This window comes from Pseudorca crassidens, chromosome 1, assembly GCF_039906515.1.
Source record: "Pseudorca crassidens isolate mPseCra1 chromosome 1, mPseCra1.hap1, whole genome shotgun sequence".
NCBI lineage: Eukaryota > Metazoa > Chordata > Mammalia > Artiodactyla > Delphinidae > Pseudorca > Pseudorca crassidens.
In genome coordinates this window covers 196,556,221-196,575,036 of record NC_090296.1, presented here as the reverse complement: position 1 = coordinate 196,575,036, position 18,816 = coordinate 196,556,221, and the positions used below count along the sequence as shown (strand labels likewise).

The following is an 18,816-nucleotide window of genomic DNA, read 5'->3' as shown; positions in this document are numbered from 1 at the left end:
GGCCACATTCTCGTCTCTTGGGTTGGAAAGAAGGAGCTTCCCGGAGAGTAATTCCAGGGTCCTTTTTCATGTCTAGAAGTCCATCAGCACCCTCCTGAGGTATCCTGAGATAAATGTGGAAAACTAGGATGGAAAACCCAGCAATGAACATAATAACATAAAAAAATTACTGTGCTAGGGTTTGCTTCTAAACATCTAATAAATCTGTAATATGTCATAAAAGTGACTAATGAAAAGTGACATGATTTCAGCTGTGTATTAGAAGTCCAACACAGTCCCACTGGGCTACAGTCAAGGTGTCAGCAGGGCTGTGTTCCTTTCTGGGGGTTCTAGGGAAAAGTCCATTACTTCCCCCCCCCCCCCCAGTTTCTAGAGGTGCTCACATTCCTTGGCCTGTGGCCCCTTCCTCCAGCTTCAAAGCCATCAAAGTTGCACCTCTCTGACCCTTCCTCCACAGTCATATCTGTCCCTACCCACTGCAGGTAAAGGTTCTCTGATTTTAAAGACCCACATGATTAATCTGGGCCCATTCACATAATCTCCCCATCTCAAAATCCTTAACTTAACCACACCTGCAAAGTCCCTTTGCCATGGAAGGTAATGCGGGTTCCGGGGATGAGAACGTGGACATCTTTGGGACCATTTTTCTGCCTGTCACACAAGATGTTTCCAGATCTCAAGTCATAAAGAGGTTTGAAATCATAAGTTCATCAATCACTTCTCTCCTTATCATTCCTTTTAGAATTGAATTTTATCCTAGGAAATAGGACAGAAGTGATTTTCAATGCCTAAAACCTTAAACGTAAAACAAGTCCACAAATTTCACTAGTCCATGGAGAATCTCTTGTCTGGAAGTTTTCCAAAATTTTCAAAGAGATGATTTCAACTTTACTGGTAAGCATGAAATCTATCCAGTTTTAATATGGCATATTTATATGAGACACCCAATAAGTGTTCTTTGGATATGCTAAAATGTTCATTGAAAGAATAAACTGGAGGTTGCCCTACTCCCGCCAGCTTACAGAGGGGAAAACTGAGGCATACAGCAGCTGTGTGGATGACAGCCTCTTGGTACTCCAGCCAGGCATCAGGGCTGTGCCTTTGAGATGGGAGAGCCAAGTTCAGGACATTGGTCAACAAGAGACCTGCCAGCTCCACGTAATATCAAACGGTGAAAATTTCCCAGAGATCTCCATTTCAACATCAGCACCCAGCTTCACTCAACGACCAGCAAGCTACAGTGATGGATACCCTATGCCAAACAAATAGCAAGACAGGAACACAACCTCACCCATTAGCAGAGAGGCTGCCTAAAATCATAATAGAGCAATAGACACCCCAAAACACACCACCAGATGTGGACCTGTCCACCAGAAAGACAAGATCCAGCCTCATCCACCAGAACACAGCCACTAGTCCCCTCCACCAGGAAGCCTACACAACCCACTGAACCAACCTTAGCCACTGGGGCAGACACCAAAAACAATGGGAACTACAAACCTGCAGCCTGAGAAAAGGAGACCCCAAACACAGTAAGTTAAGCAAAATGAGAAGACAGAAAAACACACAGCAGATGAAGGAGCAAGGTAAAATCCCACCAGACCTAACAAATGGAGAGGAAATAGGCAGTCTACCTGAAAAAGAATTCAGAATAATGATAGTAAAGATGATCCAAAATCTTGGAAATACAATGGAGAAAGTACAAGAAACGTTTAACAAGGACTAGAAGAACTAAAGAGCAAACAAACAGTGATGAACAACACAATTAATGAAATTAAAAATTCTCTAGAAAGGATCAATAGCAGAACTGAAGCAGGAGAACGGATAAGTGACCTGGAAGATAAAATAGTGGAAATAACTACTGCAGAGCAGAATAAAGAAAAAACAATGTAAAGAATTGAGGACAGTCTCAGAGACCTCTGGGACAACATTAAATGCACCAACGTTCGAATTATAGAGGTCCCAGAAGAAGAAGAGAAAAAGAAAGGGACTGAGAAAATATTTGAAGAGATTATAGTTGAAAACTTCCCTAATATGGGAAAGGAAATAGTTAATCAAGTCCAGGAAGCACAGAGAGTCCCATGTAGGATAAATCCAAGGTGAAACACACTGAGACACATAGTAATCAAACTATCAAAAATTAAATACAAAGAAAAATCATAAAAGCAGCAAGGGAAAAACAACAAATAACATACAAGGGAATCCCCATAAGGTTAGCAGCTGATGTTTCAGCAGAAACTCTGAAAGCCAGAAGGGAGTGGCAGGACATATTTAAAGTGATGAAGGGGAAAAACCTACAACCAAGATTACTCTACCCAGCAAGGATCTCATTCAGATTTGATGGAGAAATTGAAACCTTTACAGACAAGCAAAAGCTAAGAGAAGTCAGCACCACCAAACCAGCTTTACAACAAATGGAACTTCTCTAGGCAGGAAACAGAAGAGAAGGAAAAGACCTACAATAACAAACCCAAAGCAATTTTAAAAATGGGAATAGGAACATACATATCGATAATTACCTTAAATGTAAATGGATTAAATGCTCCAACCAAAAGACATAGATTGGCTGAATGGATACAAAAACAAGACCCATATATATGCTGTCTACAAGCAGCCCACTTCAGACCTAGGGACACATACAGACTGAAAGTGAGGGAATGGAAAAAGATATTACATACAAATGGAAACCAAAAGAAACCTGGAGTAGCAATTCTCATATCAGACAAAACAGACTTTAAAATAAAGACTATTGCAAGAGACAAAAAAGGACACTACATACTGGTCAAGGGATCAATCCAAGAAGAAGATATAACAACTGTAAATATTTATGCACCCAACATAGGAGCCCCTCAATACATAAGGGAAATACTAACAGCCATAAAAGGGGAAATCAACAGTAACACAGTCATAGTAGAGGACTTTAACACCTCACTTTCACCAATGGACAGATCATCCAAAATGAAAATAAATAAGGAAACACAAGCGTTAAATGATACATTAAACAAGATGGACTTCATTTATATTTATAGGACATTCCATCCGAAAACAACAGAAGACACTTTCTTCTCAAGTGCTCATGGAACATTCTCCAGGATAGATCATATCTTGGGTCACAATTCAAGCCTAGGTAAATTTAAGAAAATTGAAATCGTATCAATTATCTTTTCCAACCACGTTATGAGACTAGATATCAGTTACAGGAAAAAAATATGTTAAAAATACAAACACATGGAGGCTAAACAATACACTACTTAATAACCAAGAGGTCACTGAAGAAATCAAAGAGGAAATCAAAAAATACCTAGAAACAAATGACAATGAAAACACGACAACCCAAAACCTATGGGATGCAGCAAAAGCAGTTCTAAGAGGGAAGTTTATAGCAATACAATCCTACCTTAAGAAACAAGAAACATCTCAAATAAACAACCTAACCTTACACCTAAGGCAATTAGAGAAAGAAGAACAAAAAAATCCCCAAAGTTAGCAGGAGGAAAGAAATCATAAAGATCAGATCAGAAATAAAGGAAAAAGAAATCAAGGAAATGATAGCAAAGATCAATAAAACTAAAAGCTGGTTCTTTGAGAAGATAAACAAAATTGATAAACCATTAGCCAGACTCATCAAGAAAAAAAGGGAGAGGACTCATCAATAGAATTAGAAATGAAAAAGGAGAAGTAACAACTGACACTGCAGAAATACAAAAGATCATGAGAGATTACTGCAACTATATGCCAATAAAATGGACAACCTGGATGAAATGGACAAATTTTTAGAAAAGCACAACCTTCTGAGACTGAACCAGGAAGAAATAGAAAATATGAACAGACCAATCACAAGCACTGAAATTGAAACTGTGATTAAAAATCTTCCAATAAACAAAAACCCAGGACCAGATGGCTTCACAGGCAAATTCTATAAAACATTTAGAGAAGAGCTAACACCTATCCTTCTCAAACTCTTCCCAAATATAGCAGAGGGAGGAACACTCCCAAACTCATTCTACGAGGCCACCATCACCCTGATACCAAAACCAGAAAGAGATGTCACAAAGAAAGAAAACTACAGGCCAATATCACTGATGAACATAGATGCAAAAATCCTCAACAAAACACTAGCAAACAGAATCCAACAGCACGTTAAAAGGATCATACACCACGATCAAGTGGGGTTTATTTCAGGAATGCAAGGATTCTTCAGTATACGCAAATCAATCAATGTGATAAACCATATTAACAAATTGAAGGAGAAAAACCATGTGATCATCTCAATAGACGCAGAGAAAGCTTTCGACAAAATTCAACACCCATTTATGATAAAAACCCTGCAGAAAGTAGGCATAGAGGGAACTTTCCTCAACATAATAAAGGCCATATATGACAAACCCACAGCCAACATTGTCCTCAATGGTGAAAAAACTGAAACCATTTCCACTAAGATCAGGAATAAGACAAGGCTGCTCACTCTCACCACTATTATTCAACATAGTTTTGGAAGTTTTAGCCACAGCAATCAGAGAAGAAAAGGAAATAAAAGGAATCCAAATCGGAAAAGAAGAAGTAAAGCTGTCACTGTTTGCAGATGACATGAAACTATACATAGAGAATCCTAAAGATGCTGCCAGAAAACAACTAGAGCTAATCAATGAATTTGGTAAGGTAGCAGGATACAAAATTAATGCACAGAAATCTCTTGCTTTCCTCTACACTAATGATGAAAAATCTTAAAGTGAAATCAAGAAAACACTCCCATTTACCATTGCAACAAAAAGAATAAAATATCTAGGAATAAACCTACCTAAGGAGACAAAAGACCTGTATGCAGAAAATTATAAGACACTGATGAAAGAAATTAAGGAAATTAAATAATACAAATAGATGGAGAGTTATACCATGTTCTTGGATTGGAAAAATCAACATTATGAAAATGACTCTACTACCCAAAGCAATCTACAGATTCAATGCAATCCCTATCAAACTACCACTGGCATTTTTCACAGAACTAGAACAAAAAATTTCACAATTAATATGGAAACACAAAAGACCCTATGAATGGTTCCATTTTACAGACTAGCGAAGCAAGGCTTAAAGTGACTTGCACAACCTCACAGGGCTGGTGAGCAATTGGGCCGGGTAAAGTCAGGACTAGGGAGGCAAGTAAGATGCTCAACTTATGTGTAAAATGTAAAGGGGAGCCCCAAACTCAGTAATCAGGGCAAAGAATGTGTTTCTAAATGCCATATTTAGAAAATCAAAATGAATGAAAAAATCCGTAATGAACAAAACATCAAAATTCTAAATAAAGACAGGATCTGACCTTGTACTTGGCAGAACTCAGCCTTACTTGCCTGACCCCGATCCCAGCCCTGTCGGATCCTGTCCCTGCCCTGGCTGGGATTTGAACCCAAGAATAGCTGAGACCACAGCCAGTGCCCTGACCACTTTTCTGTCGTACCCACCTGGCTCCTTTGCTAGCGGGGAGCTGGGATGTGCTCACCGTGGTTGTCAAGGATGGTGGCAATCCGAGCTGATTCTCCCACCTGCTTACCCTTGGGAAAGTCATACCCAGGCTGGAGTGAGAGGGATGCCTGTGATGGCCAGACATCCTGTGACGTGGTCCCTGACACTTGCCACCAGCCGAGGACACAGTGGATAGCATAAGTCCTAGTTAAGGGAGACGGCATTTCCCTGAGCAAATCAGTATCGATCAGCCTATAAGCAGATTTTCCTAAATGCCCTGACTCAGTTCTGATGGACAGAGGGTCCCCTGGCAATCGACTCTTCCCAGGTGACTGTGACGTCACCTCTCCCTGACCAGCCCACTCCCTGCAGGTGCCACTGTGGACTCAGGGACTCTGCTTCTCCCAGAAGAGAAATTCCTTTGCCCAAGTCGATTAGAAATCCATCCTCCTCCTAAACTTCTTGCTCCTGCAATGAAGCAGCTGTCAGGCAATGCTCACTGCTGCCTTGCACCCAGCGCTGACTGCAGCCCCATCAGTCCAGGACAGGAAAGCAGCTTCAGTGGCCATGGACCAGATGCTCAAAGCACACGGGAAGGGTAGGGGGAGAACACACCATGAAATTGTCATTTCCCCTGCCTCCTTTCCTTTCCCACCCACCTATGAACTTAGTATCATATTAATTCTTACAGCCTCTCCTTGTATACAGCATTTAAAAATTTAAGCTCCGACTCCAATATTCAAGCAGTAAAGAAATGTTGCTTTCTTTAAATGGCATCATGAGATCAAGCAGGGTGCTTTGCTCTGATGTGAAGCAGCCTTTTTCTGGGATCCACAGGGATGTCTGTTCACCCTCTGAGCTCCCTCTTCACTCACGTTACGTACTCAACTTCCCTCTCATTTCACTGCCACCTTCTCTGTTGAACACTTAAATTCTCCCAGTTCTTAAAGGGATCTCGGAGCTATTGCCAAAAAGTCCTTTCTCTTTCTTCTTAAAGCCACAGACGCGATTTTCTCAATGTTTTCTTCTGCTAGGAGCATTATATATCCTTCATTTATTCATCCAACAGATATGTGTTGTTGACCGAGAGCCAGGTTCAATGCTGTCTTGTGGATTTCCCTGACAGCAGCCCCATCTCTGAGGGTATAGCTGACACTCTCCCCAAAACACATCTGACCTTAGAGGTGAACTCTAGTCAAGGGGGATCTGGGCTTTAGCAAAAGAGAGAACAGTCTAATCTGTCCTGAAAACAGCTGAGTTTAACAACAACCAATGAGAATGTCCTTTTCTGAAGACAACTAAACAACTGTTCCAGCAAATACCAGTCAGGAAGGAAGGCCCACACGTAGGTACACACATTTCTAGCTTGTCCTGATTATACTCCTAGTTAGAACAGGTGGGTTCTAAGACCAGCTTTGCCATTCCCTAGGGGCATGAGCTGGTCCACGTCACAGCTCTGCAAAACCCCAATGTCCTCACTTAAACATCTCAAGGTCTCTCCCCACTTCAACAGTCCTTGAAGGAGATCTTCCCCCTTGCTTGGAATGTTTGGTGTTCAAATTAAGTGTACCATGCAAGAACCTTCCATGGTATGATTAAGGAAAGAAACAAGCTGTAATTTACGGAATTCCTATTTGGAATAATATTCCACATTATTTTACAGCATTGAAAGTTCCCAACAAGCATGGGAGATAAATATTCTTTTCCCCGATAAATATTCCTTTCCCCGTTCATGGAGGAGGGAACAAATTCAAAGAAAAATACTGAGTCTATGATTACAAGGTAAACACTTGGCACAGCTGAGACTTGAAATTAACCTTATTCTAAATCCTTGTTCTCAACATGCCTAGTTCCAAAGTGCTGCTGGTTAGTAAAACAGGACTGATGGGCTTCCCTGGTGGCACAGTGGTTGAGAGTCTGCCTGCCGATGCAGGGGACACGGGTTTGTGCCCCGGTCCGGGAAGATCCCACATGCCGCGGAGCGGCTGGGCCCGTGAGCCATGGCCGCTGAGCCTGCGCGTCCAGAGCCTGTGCTCCGCAACGGGAGAGGCCACAGCAGTGAGAGGCCCGCGTACCGCAAAAAAAACAAACAAAACAGGACTGATTCTTCAAACTACTCATCCAGGCAGTTTCATGTTTCTCTTCCTTCCTGTTCTCCTACATTCTAATAATGGCTTTGCCTCATTAAGCTCTCCAGCAGAGGTTTTGTGGGAATGGGAAAAACCCTGAACTCTTAGTGACTTTCTAGAGTCCTCGGAATAAACCACATCAAAGTATCCTACTGAGCTCAGAGTAAATGCAGGCCAGCTCATCTGCTTTTAGCTGGATCCCCCAAGTGTCCAAGACCACCCCAACTGCACCCAAGAGGGAGAAAGCGTGGACGGAAGGAGACGGCAGTCTTAACATATTACATCCGAAAGCCTGCACTTTTCAAGGTTTACAAAATATATGAAGATGGAATCATGCTGCAGAGTCCCCTCCCAGGGCTGTGGCGGGGACCCACTGAAGTGAGGGGCCCCTAAGCTGTATCTTCCGCAGCTGTAGGTGAGCGCTCCTCCAGCCCCACCCTGCTCAGTGGTATTTTTAAATGAGATTTATTCTCACTGTCATCTGGCTACGGGTGCATTCATCTTTTAAATGGAAATAATGATTGCTATCAAATATGGCCTAATTTTCCTGCTATTACTATCATGCATGACAGATTTCACTTCTTACCTGAAAACGGAGTTCTTTGAGTCTAATTATTTTCATCCGTCACGTAACCAAAGATCTTCAGAGCTGGAAAGAGACAGAACTCTTTTAATCTACAAACCTGGATTTTCAGGGATGAGAAAACTGAGGCCCAGGCTAACGCTAGAGAGACAGACACTCGTCTGTACAAGAACCATGACAATGACCTCGGCCAGTGTTTAGTGTTTCCTCTGGGGAAGGAGAAGGACAGGCACGCTCACCACTCCCAGCGAAGTTGGCTCTCATTGGGGGATTTGTACGTATTGAATGCAAGGTCATATCGGAGAAAAGTGAAATTATTGTCAGAGGCGAGAAGTGTGATCTCATTGTATTAAACGCTTTTAATGTTTAATATAAGAAGTTGTACAACCTCATCTATCAAGGTGAGGCTCCCACCGCTTGGTCCCCCAGGTTCTGCTGAGCCAAGGGGCTGTCAGTTCTGCTGAGAAGCCCCTTGGGGGCTGAGAATTACGCAGTTTGAAGAAACTTCCAAAGGCCCTCCATCTGTATCCCTAGTTTACTGTTTGGGGCCAGAAGCACTATAAAACTTTACTACAACAGGCAGGGACTGTGTGCTCTGTAAAATGCGTGTGTGGGGGGGAGCGGGTGGGCGTGTGTGTTTGTAAGTGGGACAGAACATAATGTTTCTGAGAATAGAAATACGGAATAGTTGAGTGAATCCTAGGAGGAAAATGATCAACCCAATACACTTACTTTTCAAATTAACTGCATCCTCTAAAATAAACTTTTAGTTCAAGTTTTTGAAGAATTCTCCATAAACCCAGAAATTCTGGATGATGACCCCATGCAAATGTCCAGGGGCAAGTGATTTATTGCTCTGGTCATGGTGTGAAGTGAGAAGGAACCGTGTCCAAATGACTTCCAGGAGACTACGAAGGGGGACAAAGAAGGGGGGGTAGGGACCCTCCTTCCACACTCAGGGTTTTCAGACTTTTCTTCTTCTTCTGAAAGTCATGGGACCGTTCTCCAAATGAAACGGTACATTAAGCTCAATAGGTAAACACAGCCGAGGGCAGCTGCTCTAGTTCAAGCCAGGGTGAAGGCCCTGTCCCCATAGCCCCCTACACACATGGACGCACAGATATGCCCCTCCCCCATGTTCTGGTCCACACAGCATCTCTGAATCCCCAGGAGCCCTTGAAGCGCGGAGGTTATAAAACCTAGGGAATGAGCAATGCAGATACACACAAGTGATGGAGCTGAAGGATTCTGATAGTCTCGACTGGAAGTCACAGCCACAGAATAAGATTTAATCGTAAAATAAGATTTTTGCAAAAGCTTATTTCAAACTCGGGAAGATCAAAGAGGCTGGAGCAGTGCTGTCTAGTGGAACGTTTACAAATGTCAATAGAACATTTTGGAAATATCCTGTGTCCATGCTGACCAGTACATTAGCCCCTGCCCATGTCTGGCTACTGAGCCTTTGCTGTGTGGCTGGAGGACTGGGAACTTAATTTTTTTATATTATGTGATTTTAATTAACTGAAATGTAAATTTATCTATAGCCACATCTGGTTCGTGGCTACTATATTAGACAATGAAGTGCTACAGTATTTCTATTCTGCAGGTAAAAATACAAGCACAGACCCTGCAATGACACACGTCTACCCTTCCCGTGGAAACACCTAAGGGAGCAGATCATCCCATTCTTCTTTTTCTCTTTATTCCACCCAAAGGAAGTCCCAGACCAGAACCCTTTCCTGTTAGATTTCTACCGTTGCTGTTAATGAATGACTACAGACAGGGTGGCTTCCAACAACACAAATGAATTCTCTTACGTTCTGGAGGTCAGAAGTCCAAAATGAGTCTCCTTGGGCTGAAATCAAGGTATTGGCAGGGCTGCACTTTTTCCAGAGGCTCTAGGAGACAATCTGTTTTCTTGACATTTCCTGGTTCTCGAGGCCCACAGTCCTTGGCTTGTGGCCCCTCTCTCTGTCTTCAAAGCCAGCAGTGGAGCATCTTCAAATCTGTCTCTGACCTGCTTCCATCAGCACTTTCCTTCTCTGATTCTCTCTGACCCTAACCCTCCTTCTTCCCACTTACAAGGGTCCTTGTGATTACTTTGGGCCCATCGGGACAAGCCAAGATAATCTCCCGCCTCAAGAGTCTTAATTTAATCACAACCACAAAGTCCTTTTTGCCACGTTAGGTAACATATTCACAGGCTCCTGGGCTGCGGGCGTCTTTGGGGGGCCCCTTATCCTGCCTACCGCATCTTTCTTGTGGATTACCTTGAAGTAAGACCAATACCTTTTGTCAAATTCACAAAAACTCAGCTTCTAGAAGGTAGCCTTGGTGAGTAAGGCTTCACGCCAGGTACCAACGAGTGAGTTGAGGTTTTCTCAGTGTTCTTTGGTCCAGTCTGGTGGTTCTCCAACTTCACCCAGCATCACAATCACCCAGATGGCTTGTTGAAACAGATTGTTGGATGTGAACCCCAGAGACTCTGATTCAGGGGGTCTGGGCGGCCCAAGACCAGGTAAGGTTTCTCAACCAGGTAAGATATTTTTAACATACAACCACAAATTCTTTGACACTCCTCCCTGAAAACAGTGGACTGGATTTAGTGACTCGCTTCTAACTGTATCTGATAGACGTGATGGATTTCAAGACAACGTTCTAGAAGGCACAGCAGCTTCTATCCTCTCTGTGTCTCTGTCTCTGGCTCTCTGTGTCTCTCAGGTCACACACCCTGGGGAAGGCCAACCTTCCTGGGAGTCAGCCACCTTGGAAGATGTCACTCCAGCCCTGGTCGAGTCTTCCGATGACTGTAGCTCTGGGCGACACCTTGTCTGCACCCTCATGAGAGACCCTGGGTCAAGATCTCCCAGGTAAGTCACTCCTAAATTCCTGACTCATAGGAACTGTGAGAAATAAGAAAGATTTTTTGGTGCTTGAAGCCACCAAGTTTGGGGGCAAGTTGTTACACATAACAGATAACAAATACATCAGGGGATGCTGAGGCCACTGGTCTGAAGATCACCTTTTGGGACCCACTGGTCCAGCCTACATGCTGTGGAAGGCACAGGCTCATCCCCTGCCTGCACTGATGATGCCCAGAGATGCAGGGGAGGGTCAGGCTCTCGGGTTTATACATCTTCTCTTTTCTGCAGACGTCTTCGGTTTCCACCAGTCACTCTTCTGTGGAAGTACCTTTTCTGAGAAGAATAACAACAACATGTTAACCGTTAGCTGGACTCCAGAAGCCCATGTCTGTCTCCTCAGCCATAAAAAATCTTCTTCACGTGAGTGAAGAACCAGACAGCTTTAGGGAGAGGAGGAAATGATTCAAACACTAGACCATCGCTCTCCCTCACACTCTTTTCAGTATGGAGGTGAACAAGATCAAGAAAAAGAAAAAAAAAACAAATCGAAGCTCTTGACAGGAGAGGGAGAGCTAGCCCCAGGTGCCAGGAGAGCAAGGGGCTTCCAGCTGTTTGATAACGAGAGACTGAAAGTCCCCTCACTGTGTCCGAGAGGCCAAACCCTGACCCAGCTGTGGAAGAAATGAGGAGTTTACGTTATCTGGGCTGTTGGTGAGAGCTGAGTGGACACACACTTCCTGTCTGCTTCTCCCCAAAGATGAGCAAACTCTTCAGCAAAGATGCTTCTCCAGGGGTTGCACTGGCTGTTTACTTAGTCAGCAGATGTGGGCCAAGAAAGGAAATACGGCTCCAAGAACGAGGGAGGGAAAGTGGTCATGAAGACAGAGAGCCACAGGGAAGGATCCTGAGACCAGGAACAGAGGGATGCTAGCTCTGAGAGGCGGGTTGTCTCTGGTCCCAGCAGCGCCCGGCAAGCTGGCCAAGCAGACTCACATCAGTGGTCCCCACTCCATCTGATGGGATTTCTCTGGTTTTCCCATTTATTTTATAGATACTTAAAACATGATGACATGTGATTCCACTTATAAAGAAAAACTCCTAGGAAGGCAAAACTAATACAGAATGACAGGAAGCAGAAGAGAAGTTGCCTCGGGCCAGTACTGGGGGGAGGGACGACTGCAAAGGGCCATGTGAGAACTTGGAGGGTGATGGGAATGTTGGACATTTTGACTGTGGTAGTAGCCACATGGGTGGATACATTTGTCAAAAGTTATTGAATTGGGTGCAATTTATTGTACCTCAATTATGTCTCCATAATGTTGATCTTAAAAAAAGAAGTGTGACCTATGCGGAGTCCTCTGATGGGATTGTGAATGGTTGGTTTGTCATAAACAAGAGTTGGGCTTCCCTGGTGGCGCAGTGGTTGAGAGTCCACCTGCCAATGCAGGGGACGTGGGTTCGTGCCCCGGTCTGGGAAGATCCCACATGCCGCGGAGCAGCTGGGCCCGTGAGCCACAACTACTGAGGCTGCGCGTCCGGAGCCTGTGCTCCACGGCGGGAGAGGCCACAACCGTGAGAGGCCCGCGTACCGCAAAAAACAAACAAACAAACAAACAAGAGTTATCTGGTAGAAGAGGGATTCGACCATTTAGATTAGGCTCAAAGGATGGGGCTAAAACAAATGCATACAACTTGTAGGAAGCAGACTTCTGCTCAATGTACTCACATCAATCTTTTGTTTAACACAGTTTTATTGAAAGCACTGTGGGTAAAGGTTTCTGACCCTCAGATACGTATGAATAACTTAGCTTCTCTATTGTTCAAATTAATTTCTGTTCAAAAAGTCAATGTTGGGCTTCCCTGTTGGCGCAGTGGTTGAGAGTCCACCTGCCAATGCAGGGGACGCGGGTTCGAGCCCTGGTCTGGGAAGATCCCACATGCCGCGGAGCAACTAGGCCCGTGAGCCACAACTACTGAGCCTGCGTGTCTGGAGCCTGTGCCCCGCAATAAGAGAGGCCGCGACAGCGAAAGGCCCACACACCGCCATGAAGAGTGGCCCCCGCTTGCCGAAAGCCCTCGCACAGAACCGAAGACCCAACACAGCCAAAAATAAATTAATTAATTAATTTTTTTAAAAAAGTCAATTTTGCAGAGAGCGGATTATCAATTAATTAGAGGTTTCCCCATTTTCCCTGGGGTCATGTCTGAGTTCTAGTAGGTTTTCTTAGTGCCAAGGCACTCAGGGCACATGTAGGCTTGAAGGCAAGCATCCCCTGGAATAGCCTTCTTCCCATTCTGACACGTGGTCACGACCCCTCCTAGGTGGCTGCAGAGCTGACCCTCGCTGCAGGGCATGTGACCTCCCTGGGCCCCTGCACCACAGCTGAGCCACATTAAGGGGGAGCGTCATGGTCCCTCTGCTACTTCTGTGCCATGGCAGGGACAGGGGAGACACACAGAGCCCTTGGCAAGTTTGTCCCCGGCCCATCTGCCTGGACAAGGCACAAAGGCACAACGTGTGTGTGACAGCGCTAACTCCAGGACTCTGCCTTGCAAAGCAGGCCACAGGTCCCCTCCATTCTTGAGTCCCCAGAAGAGCCTGAAATCAGCACTTCAGCACTAGCGTAGTGGTTGAGAGCAGTGACTCTGGATCTAGACTCCCTGGGTTCAAATCCTCGCTCTGCCGGTTGCTAGCTGCATAACCTGGGCAGACGGTCAGAGAAATGAACAGATTCACTGATGATACAGTGGTTCAGTGGTTCAATCACAATTCAGGTCTTCTTATTCCCTAGTCAGGTTCTTTCTCCAAAAGGCACACACTACCCTCTTGGTGAAATTAAAGAACACTCGTTTTTTGCCGATAGATGATGTGATGGTTAACTTTATGTATCAATGTGGCTGAGTCACACGCCCAGATGTTATTATATATGTGCAGAGTCCAAAGAGTCTGCAGGCTGGGCTCCGCTGGCATGCTGGGATAGTCAGACTTCTCTCTCTATGTGGAGTCTCAGGGCGGCACTCCCTCCATATGACCTCTCCACATGTCCCTCCAGTGGTCTCCATTAAGGGAGCGTGACCTCTTACATAGAAGCTCAGAGCATCCAAAAATGCAAAAGCAGAGGCTGCTAGGCCTCCTTAAGGCCACAGCCCAGAATCATCAGAGTGTAAATCCCATCACAGCTGACTGGTTAAGACAAATTAGAGGACGAGCCCAGATCTGAGGAGAGCACTACGCAGGGACATGGATGCTGGAAGGCATGGTTTATTGAGGATTTTATTTTATCAACAGCCTGCCTGGGCCATCACGCAAATATTTCCTTCAGCTGTGTCACCAGAAGAGAGATGTTGCGGCCGACTGGCTTTAAAACAATGCGACGCGGGAGGCAACAAAAAACCAGGGTGATGAGACGGATTTCCTCTCTGACCCACAGACTCAGTCTCATTAAATCCTAGAGGCACTTGCGAATGCTCTGTTTTCTCATTAGCCCTCAGCATCCATCATCTCTGTCTGTACCATTTTACTCTCCCTGCCCAGATTAATCTGGTACCACTTACTACATGATTGACTGAAACCAGATCCTCACTGAAAGTGGGCAACGGAGGATTAGAGTAATTAATCTGGTCCTTCGGGCAGGCTAGTTCCTATATTAGGTATTAGTGTCTTCATCGTATCACTCAAATAATCAGGGGAAAGTTGGAGCTTTGGATATGTGACCCCAAGATAGCCGTAACTCTCTGCTGGCTCTTGTGACCAGCTCACCTGCGAGGTGTTGGCAGAGAAACCTCCTTAGTTCTCCACTCCAGATACGAGAAGCGCATCTGAGCTGCCGTGTCATCGGCAGTCCTTGAGACGAGCATCTAGGCGGCCCTGAGGGCCAGGAGGGCAGGACAGGTAGGCTAGGAAGCACGCACATTGGGGGCGCGGCCGCAGGATTCCCGGCTAGCCTGCGGGATCACCGGGGCGCGAGGCCTCCCAGGCAGCCGGGTGGTGGTACAAGCCGTCCGCGCTCAACCAGAAACTCCTCCAAGACTCCGAGCTGAACGCTGCCCCGACTTGGCTATCTGGTGGTGCCTCTGAGAGACCAAGAAAGGCAAGCCTTGAGGACTATACTTCAGACCCGTTCCTGGCAGAAGGGCTCCTGGGAAGTCTAAATTTAGATCTCTGAGCGACAGTTTCAGAAACAATGTCCTTACATGACACAACATAAACGGGGCATCAGGAGAGAGGGGCCAGCTCCTCACCCACGTCCGTCTGTACGTCTGTCCCACACGTCTGTGTGCCGGGCACTTGCTGCAGGCTCGGCTCTGCGGGAGAGGAAGGGGGCACCTCAGAGAGGAACAGAGCTGGCCCTGCTTCAGGAAACTCCCAGTCCAACAGAAGTTCATGCTTCTTACGCCCCAGTGGCCCATCCGGCTTCACGGTCGGCAGAGGCGGCCAGACGTGCTGAAAGGCTGTGCTGAGGGAAGGGAGCGTCGCCAGGTCACAGGTGCTTGGGGGGGACAAAGATTGGGCAGAATAGAGACTTGATGGGGGGATGAGCGCCCTGCTTACAGTTCTACGGTTCTTCACCTCCTCGTCTCACCTGACAACGCGCCCCTCAGCCACGAGCATTGTTAGTTCCGTTCTGACAACGAGGACACTGAGACCAGAGAGGTGAAGCGATTGGCTTCGGGTCACACAGCCCGTTCAGGGCAGCATTGGGCTGGGTGTCGGGACAGCAGAGGGCCTGCCGCACGGCGACCGCAAGGAGGAGCGTGGTCTTCTCACGCAGAACAGGCGGCCTGCCCGGACCAAGAAGCCAAAGTGCTGGGAGTGGGCGCTGCCCTGAGGCTGAAGGCGGCCCCCTGGCCATCTGCCCAGGGGAGGTGGGCACAGTGGCCCTGGGGACAGTCGACCACTCCCTTCCCGGACAGCAGCACCTGCTGGCCTGACAGCGACAGAGGACGCATCCACGCCTGACAGCACCGCATCCTGCTGAGGCCCTCCACGGATACAGCGCCCGTGGTAACCGAACAGAGGGTTAAGGGCACAGTCCCTAAAGCCCTGCAGGCTGGACGCAGGCAGAGAACTGACAGCAGCTGGGCCCCTCCTTACGGAGCACTGACTAAGCTCCAGGCACCACCCCAACCTGCCTAATCCACCCCCCACACCTCGCACCATCCGCTTTACCAGACGAGGGAACGGCCACGGGCCTTGAACCTGCTTAAGGAGAGAACTAAGCCAGAGGATGGGCAAAGGGTCTGAAGCCAGGTGTCTGACACCAACCCCCAAGCTCTGACCTCTGTGTCCTAATCCCCACCCCCACCCCCCAGCAAGCGGCCGTGAATGCGAATGGGCATCAGAATGGAAGCTCCTTGAGGGCAGGAATTTGCATGTGTCTTGCTCAAGGATATAGCCCGTCTCCTCAGACAGTGCCAGGCACGTGGTGGGCTTTTAATAAATATTTGCTGAGTGAAGTAAAGAACTGGGAAGCCACCCTGAGATGTCAAGGCTGAGCTGGCCCAGAGACTTGCTCCCAGGCATTGGTCCTGCAGCTTGAAAGTCAGATTTTTCCTTAACGAGACAGACTAGCAAAGGCCCTCGCGGTTGTGGCTTTACATACAAGGTGACCGGCAATCAGACCCCCCCTCAGACAGCACCCCATCACCTCCGGTCACTTCACTTAACCTTCAACAGCGCAACCTCTCCTTTCTGGAGACCGAAGGCTCACCACGCGTCACAGATCTTACGTCTCCCTGTAAACCGTGAGAAAAGTCAGTGTCGCGTCCGCAGGTGGCAAAGGCCCCAGGCTCTCCAGAGCAGCTGCCGCCTGCCCCGCGGGGGGGCTCGGGCCTCGCGCGCGCAAGCACGTTCCGGGGCAGTGAGCGCCGGATTGGCTGGAAATCGCAAACGTCCCGAGCATCAGCGAGGTCTTCTCCCACCGCGCTGCTTCCCCAGAACCACACAATCTGTCAAGCGACTTTGTTCTGCCCTCCAGATAAATGAGGAACCAGAGGGTGTTTTTCTGACTGTGAATTCTTGGCATTTTTTCAGGCTTCTAAGTAAGCAGCAGCGTGAACACTGCCAGTCTTCTCTGGCTCTGCTCAGGACTGTTTAAGGAGAAATAGAATCATGGATCCAGGGGCCTCTGAAGTCACCTGACGCAGGGGTGTTTAAACTTTTCAGGTAATGGAATCCTTCTTGCAAACACAAGCTTACCCTGAAGTCCAGCTCCGTAATATTCTATTCTATTCTATTCTAAACACATTCTAACATACCACATACTGTATTACATGAAAGAAGCTCTCAGGGCTGTGGATGGGGACATGTGGCAGCTGTCTCCCCAGCCCCAAGCCCTCCTTCACCTTCCAAGCAGCAGAGTTCCAGAAACACGGGTCTCCTCTAACCCCTCCCCGCAACGATGGCAAACAAAGGGCCTGAGAAGGGAAGGGACTCAGCCAGCGTCCCATAGCAGCGAGTAGTGACTCTCCCAGGCCGCTCCTGGCTCAGGACTCCGAGTCTCTCCACAGCCCATACCCGTTTCCCCACCAGCCACGAAGGACACGCCAGCCCGGGGCAACTCCACGCAGGGAAGGCCGCCGCCTGGTCCCAAAGGACCCAGGCAGGCTGTGGACTCACGCATCGTGCTAACAATCCCACACCCCGTGCCTCATTCAATGTGCAGCCGATGTAGAGGTGATGAAATTCACTTTAACATAAAACCTGAGCTCTAGCCTGAGAACCCCGACTGCATCCTCCTTCAGACCTCGGGCATCTACTCTCACCAGCCTGGACCTCCGGTCTCCAAATGTGCCCTTTAATGGCAAAAGAACGTGCAAACACAAGCAAAGCCTCCCTTCCAGGCTTTTATTTATGGAGGCAGATCAGAGACCGGCCTCGCAGAAATGACAGCCCGGGCCTGGCCTCGGACGGACGGCTCTCCCTGTACGGTGCTCGCCAAGGCCCCAGCATGTGACGCGGTGATTGTGATCTAGAAGCTTCCTCCGGCTTCAGCACGCAAGGAGTCTGAAAGAGATAGGACACAACCCACTCTTCCCCTCCCCAGGCGGAGAAGTCCTTTCCCGAATTATCTCCCAAGAGGCAGGGAAAGAAGTGTGACCCGCGGCCCCAGCCCTGAGTCGGGGCTCCTGCGAGAAGAAAGGCTGCAGAAGTGCCCCCAAGCCCCAAACGCCCCTGCTTCGACAGGCCTTTGTTCTCTTTACCTTCTCAACTACCTTCCTTCTCAGCTCCAGCTACTTTCGAAAAGCTTCCGTGTACAGCTGGAGCCCTGGCATTTTCTCCTTCTGTCTCTTCCCTGTCTGCCTGGTCTCAGCAGAAAGCCTGGTGCCAGAGGCTGAAATGGGAAGCTCCTCTCCCCAACCCTCCGCCTCCCCCTCCCCCTCCCCCTCCTCCCTCCCCCTCCCCGCTACATCCCCTCCCCCCTACACCCTCCCCCTTCCCTCCCTCCCTCCCATACCCTTCCCCCCAGCTCAGGGGAAGGTCACATGGAAAGTCTTTGGCTGGAACACTCAGTGGTGCTCAGAAATCCTAAACACTGTGGCCTCTGCAGCGCCTGCCAGGGAGAACAGGGAGATCTCTCTGCGGCCCGACTGTCAGCGGGCAAGATGGAAGAGGCCTTATTAGGTCATCCAGCCCAGGAACAGGGCGTGCCCGCTTCTTCTCCTCCTCGGCCCGCAAGAATGGAACTCCTGACCTGGACATCTGCATCCCTCCGCCCCCAGCACCCCCACCCTCCCCTCGGAGGAATGTGCTGTCCTCCCAAGACCAACAAGCCCTTCT

General features: G+C 47.6%; 1 long non-coding RNA gene across 8 annotated transcripts in view; it reads right to left on the bottom strand.

The window, feature by feature from the left end:
• LOC137206593 (uncharacterized) overlaps positions 1-18,427 on the bottom strand; it is a 41,440-nt gene extending 23,013 nt beyond the window's left edge. For all 8 annotated transcript variants that reach the window (XR_010934728.1, XR_010934732.1, XR_010934735.1 and 5 more), the window contains exons 1-3: positions 18,240-18,427; positions 9,990-11,369; positions 8,176-8,238 (exon numbers count right to left, since the gene is read on the bottom strand). This is a non-coding gene — a long non-coding RNA (uncharacterized lncRNA). The remainder of the gene's footprint in view (positions 1-8,175; positions 8,239-9,989; positions 11,370-18,239) is intronic.
• Positions 18,428-18,816: the final 389 nt, after the last annotated feature.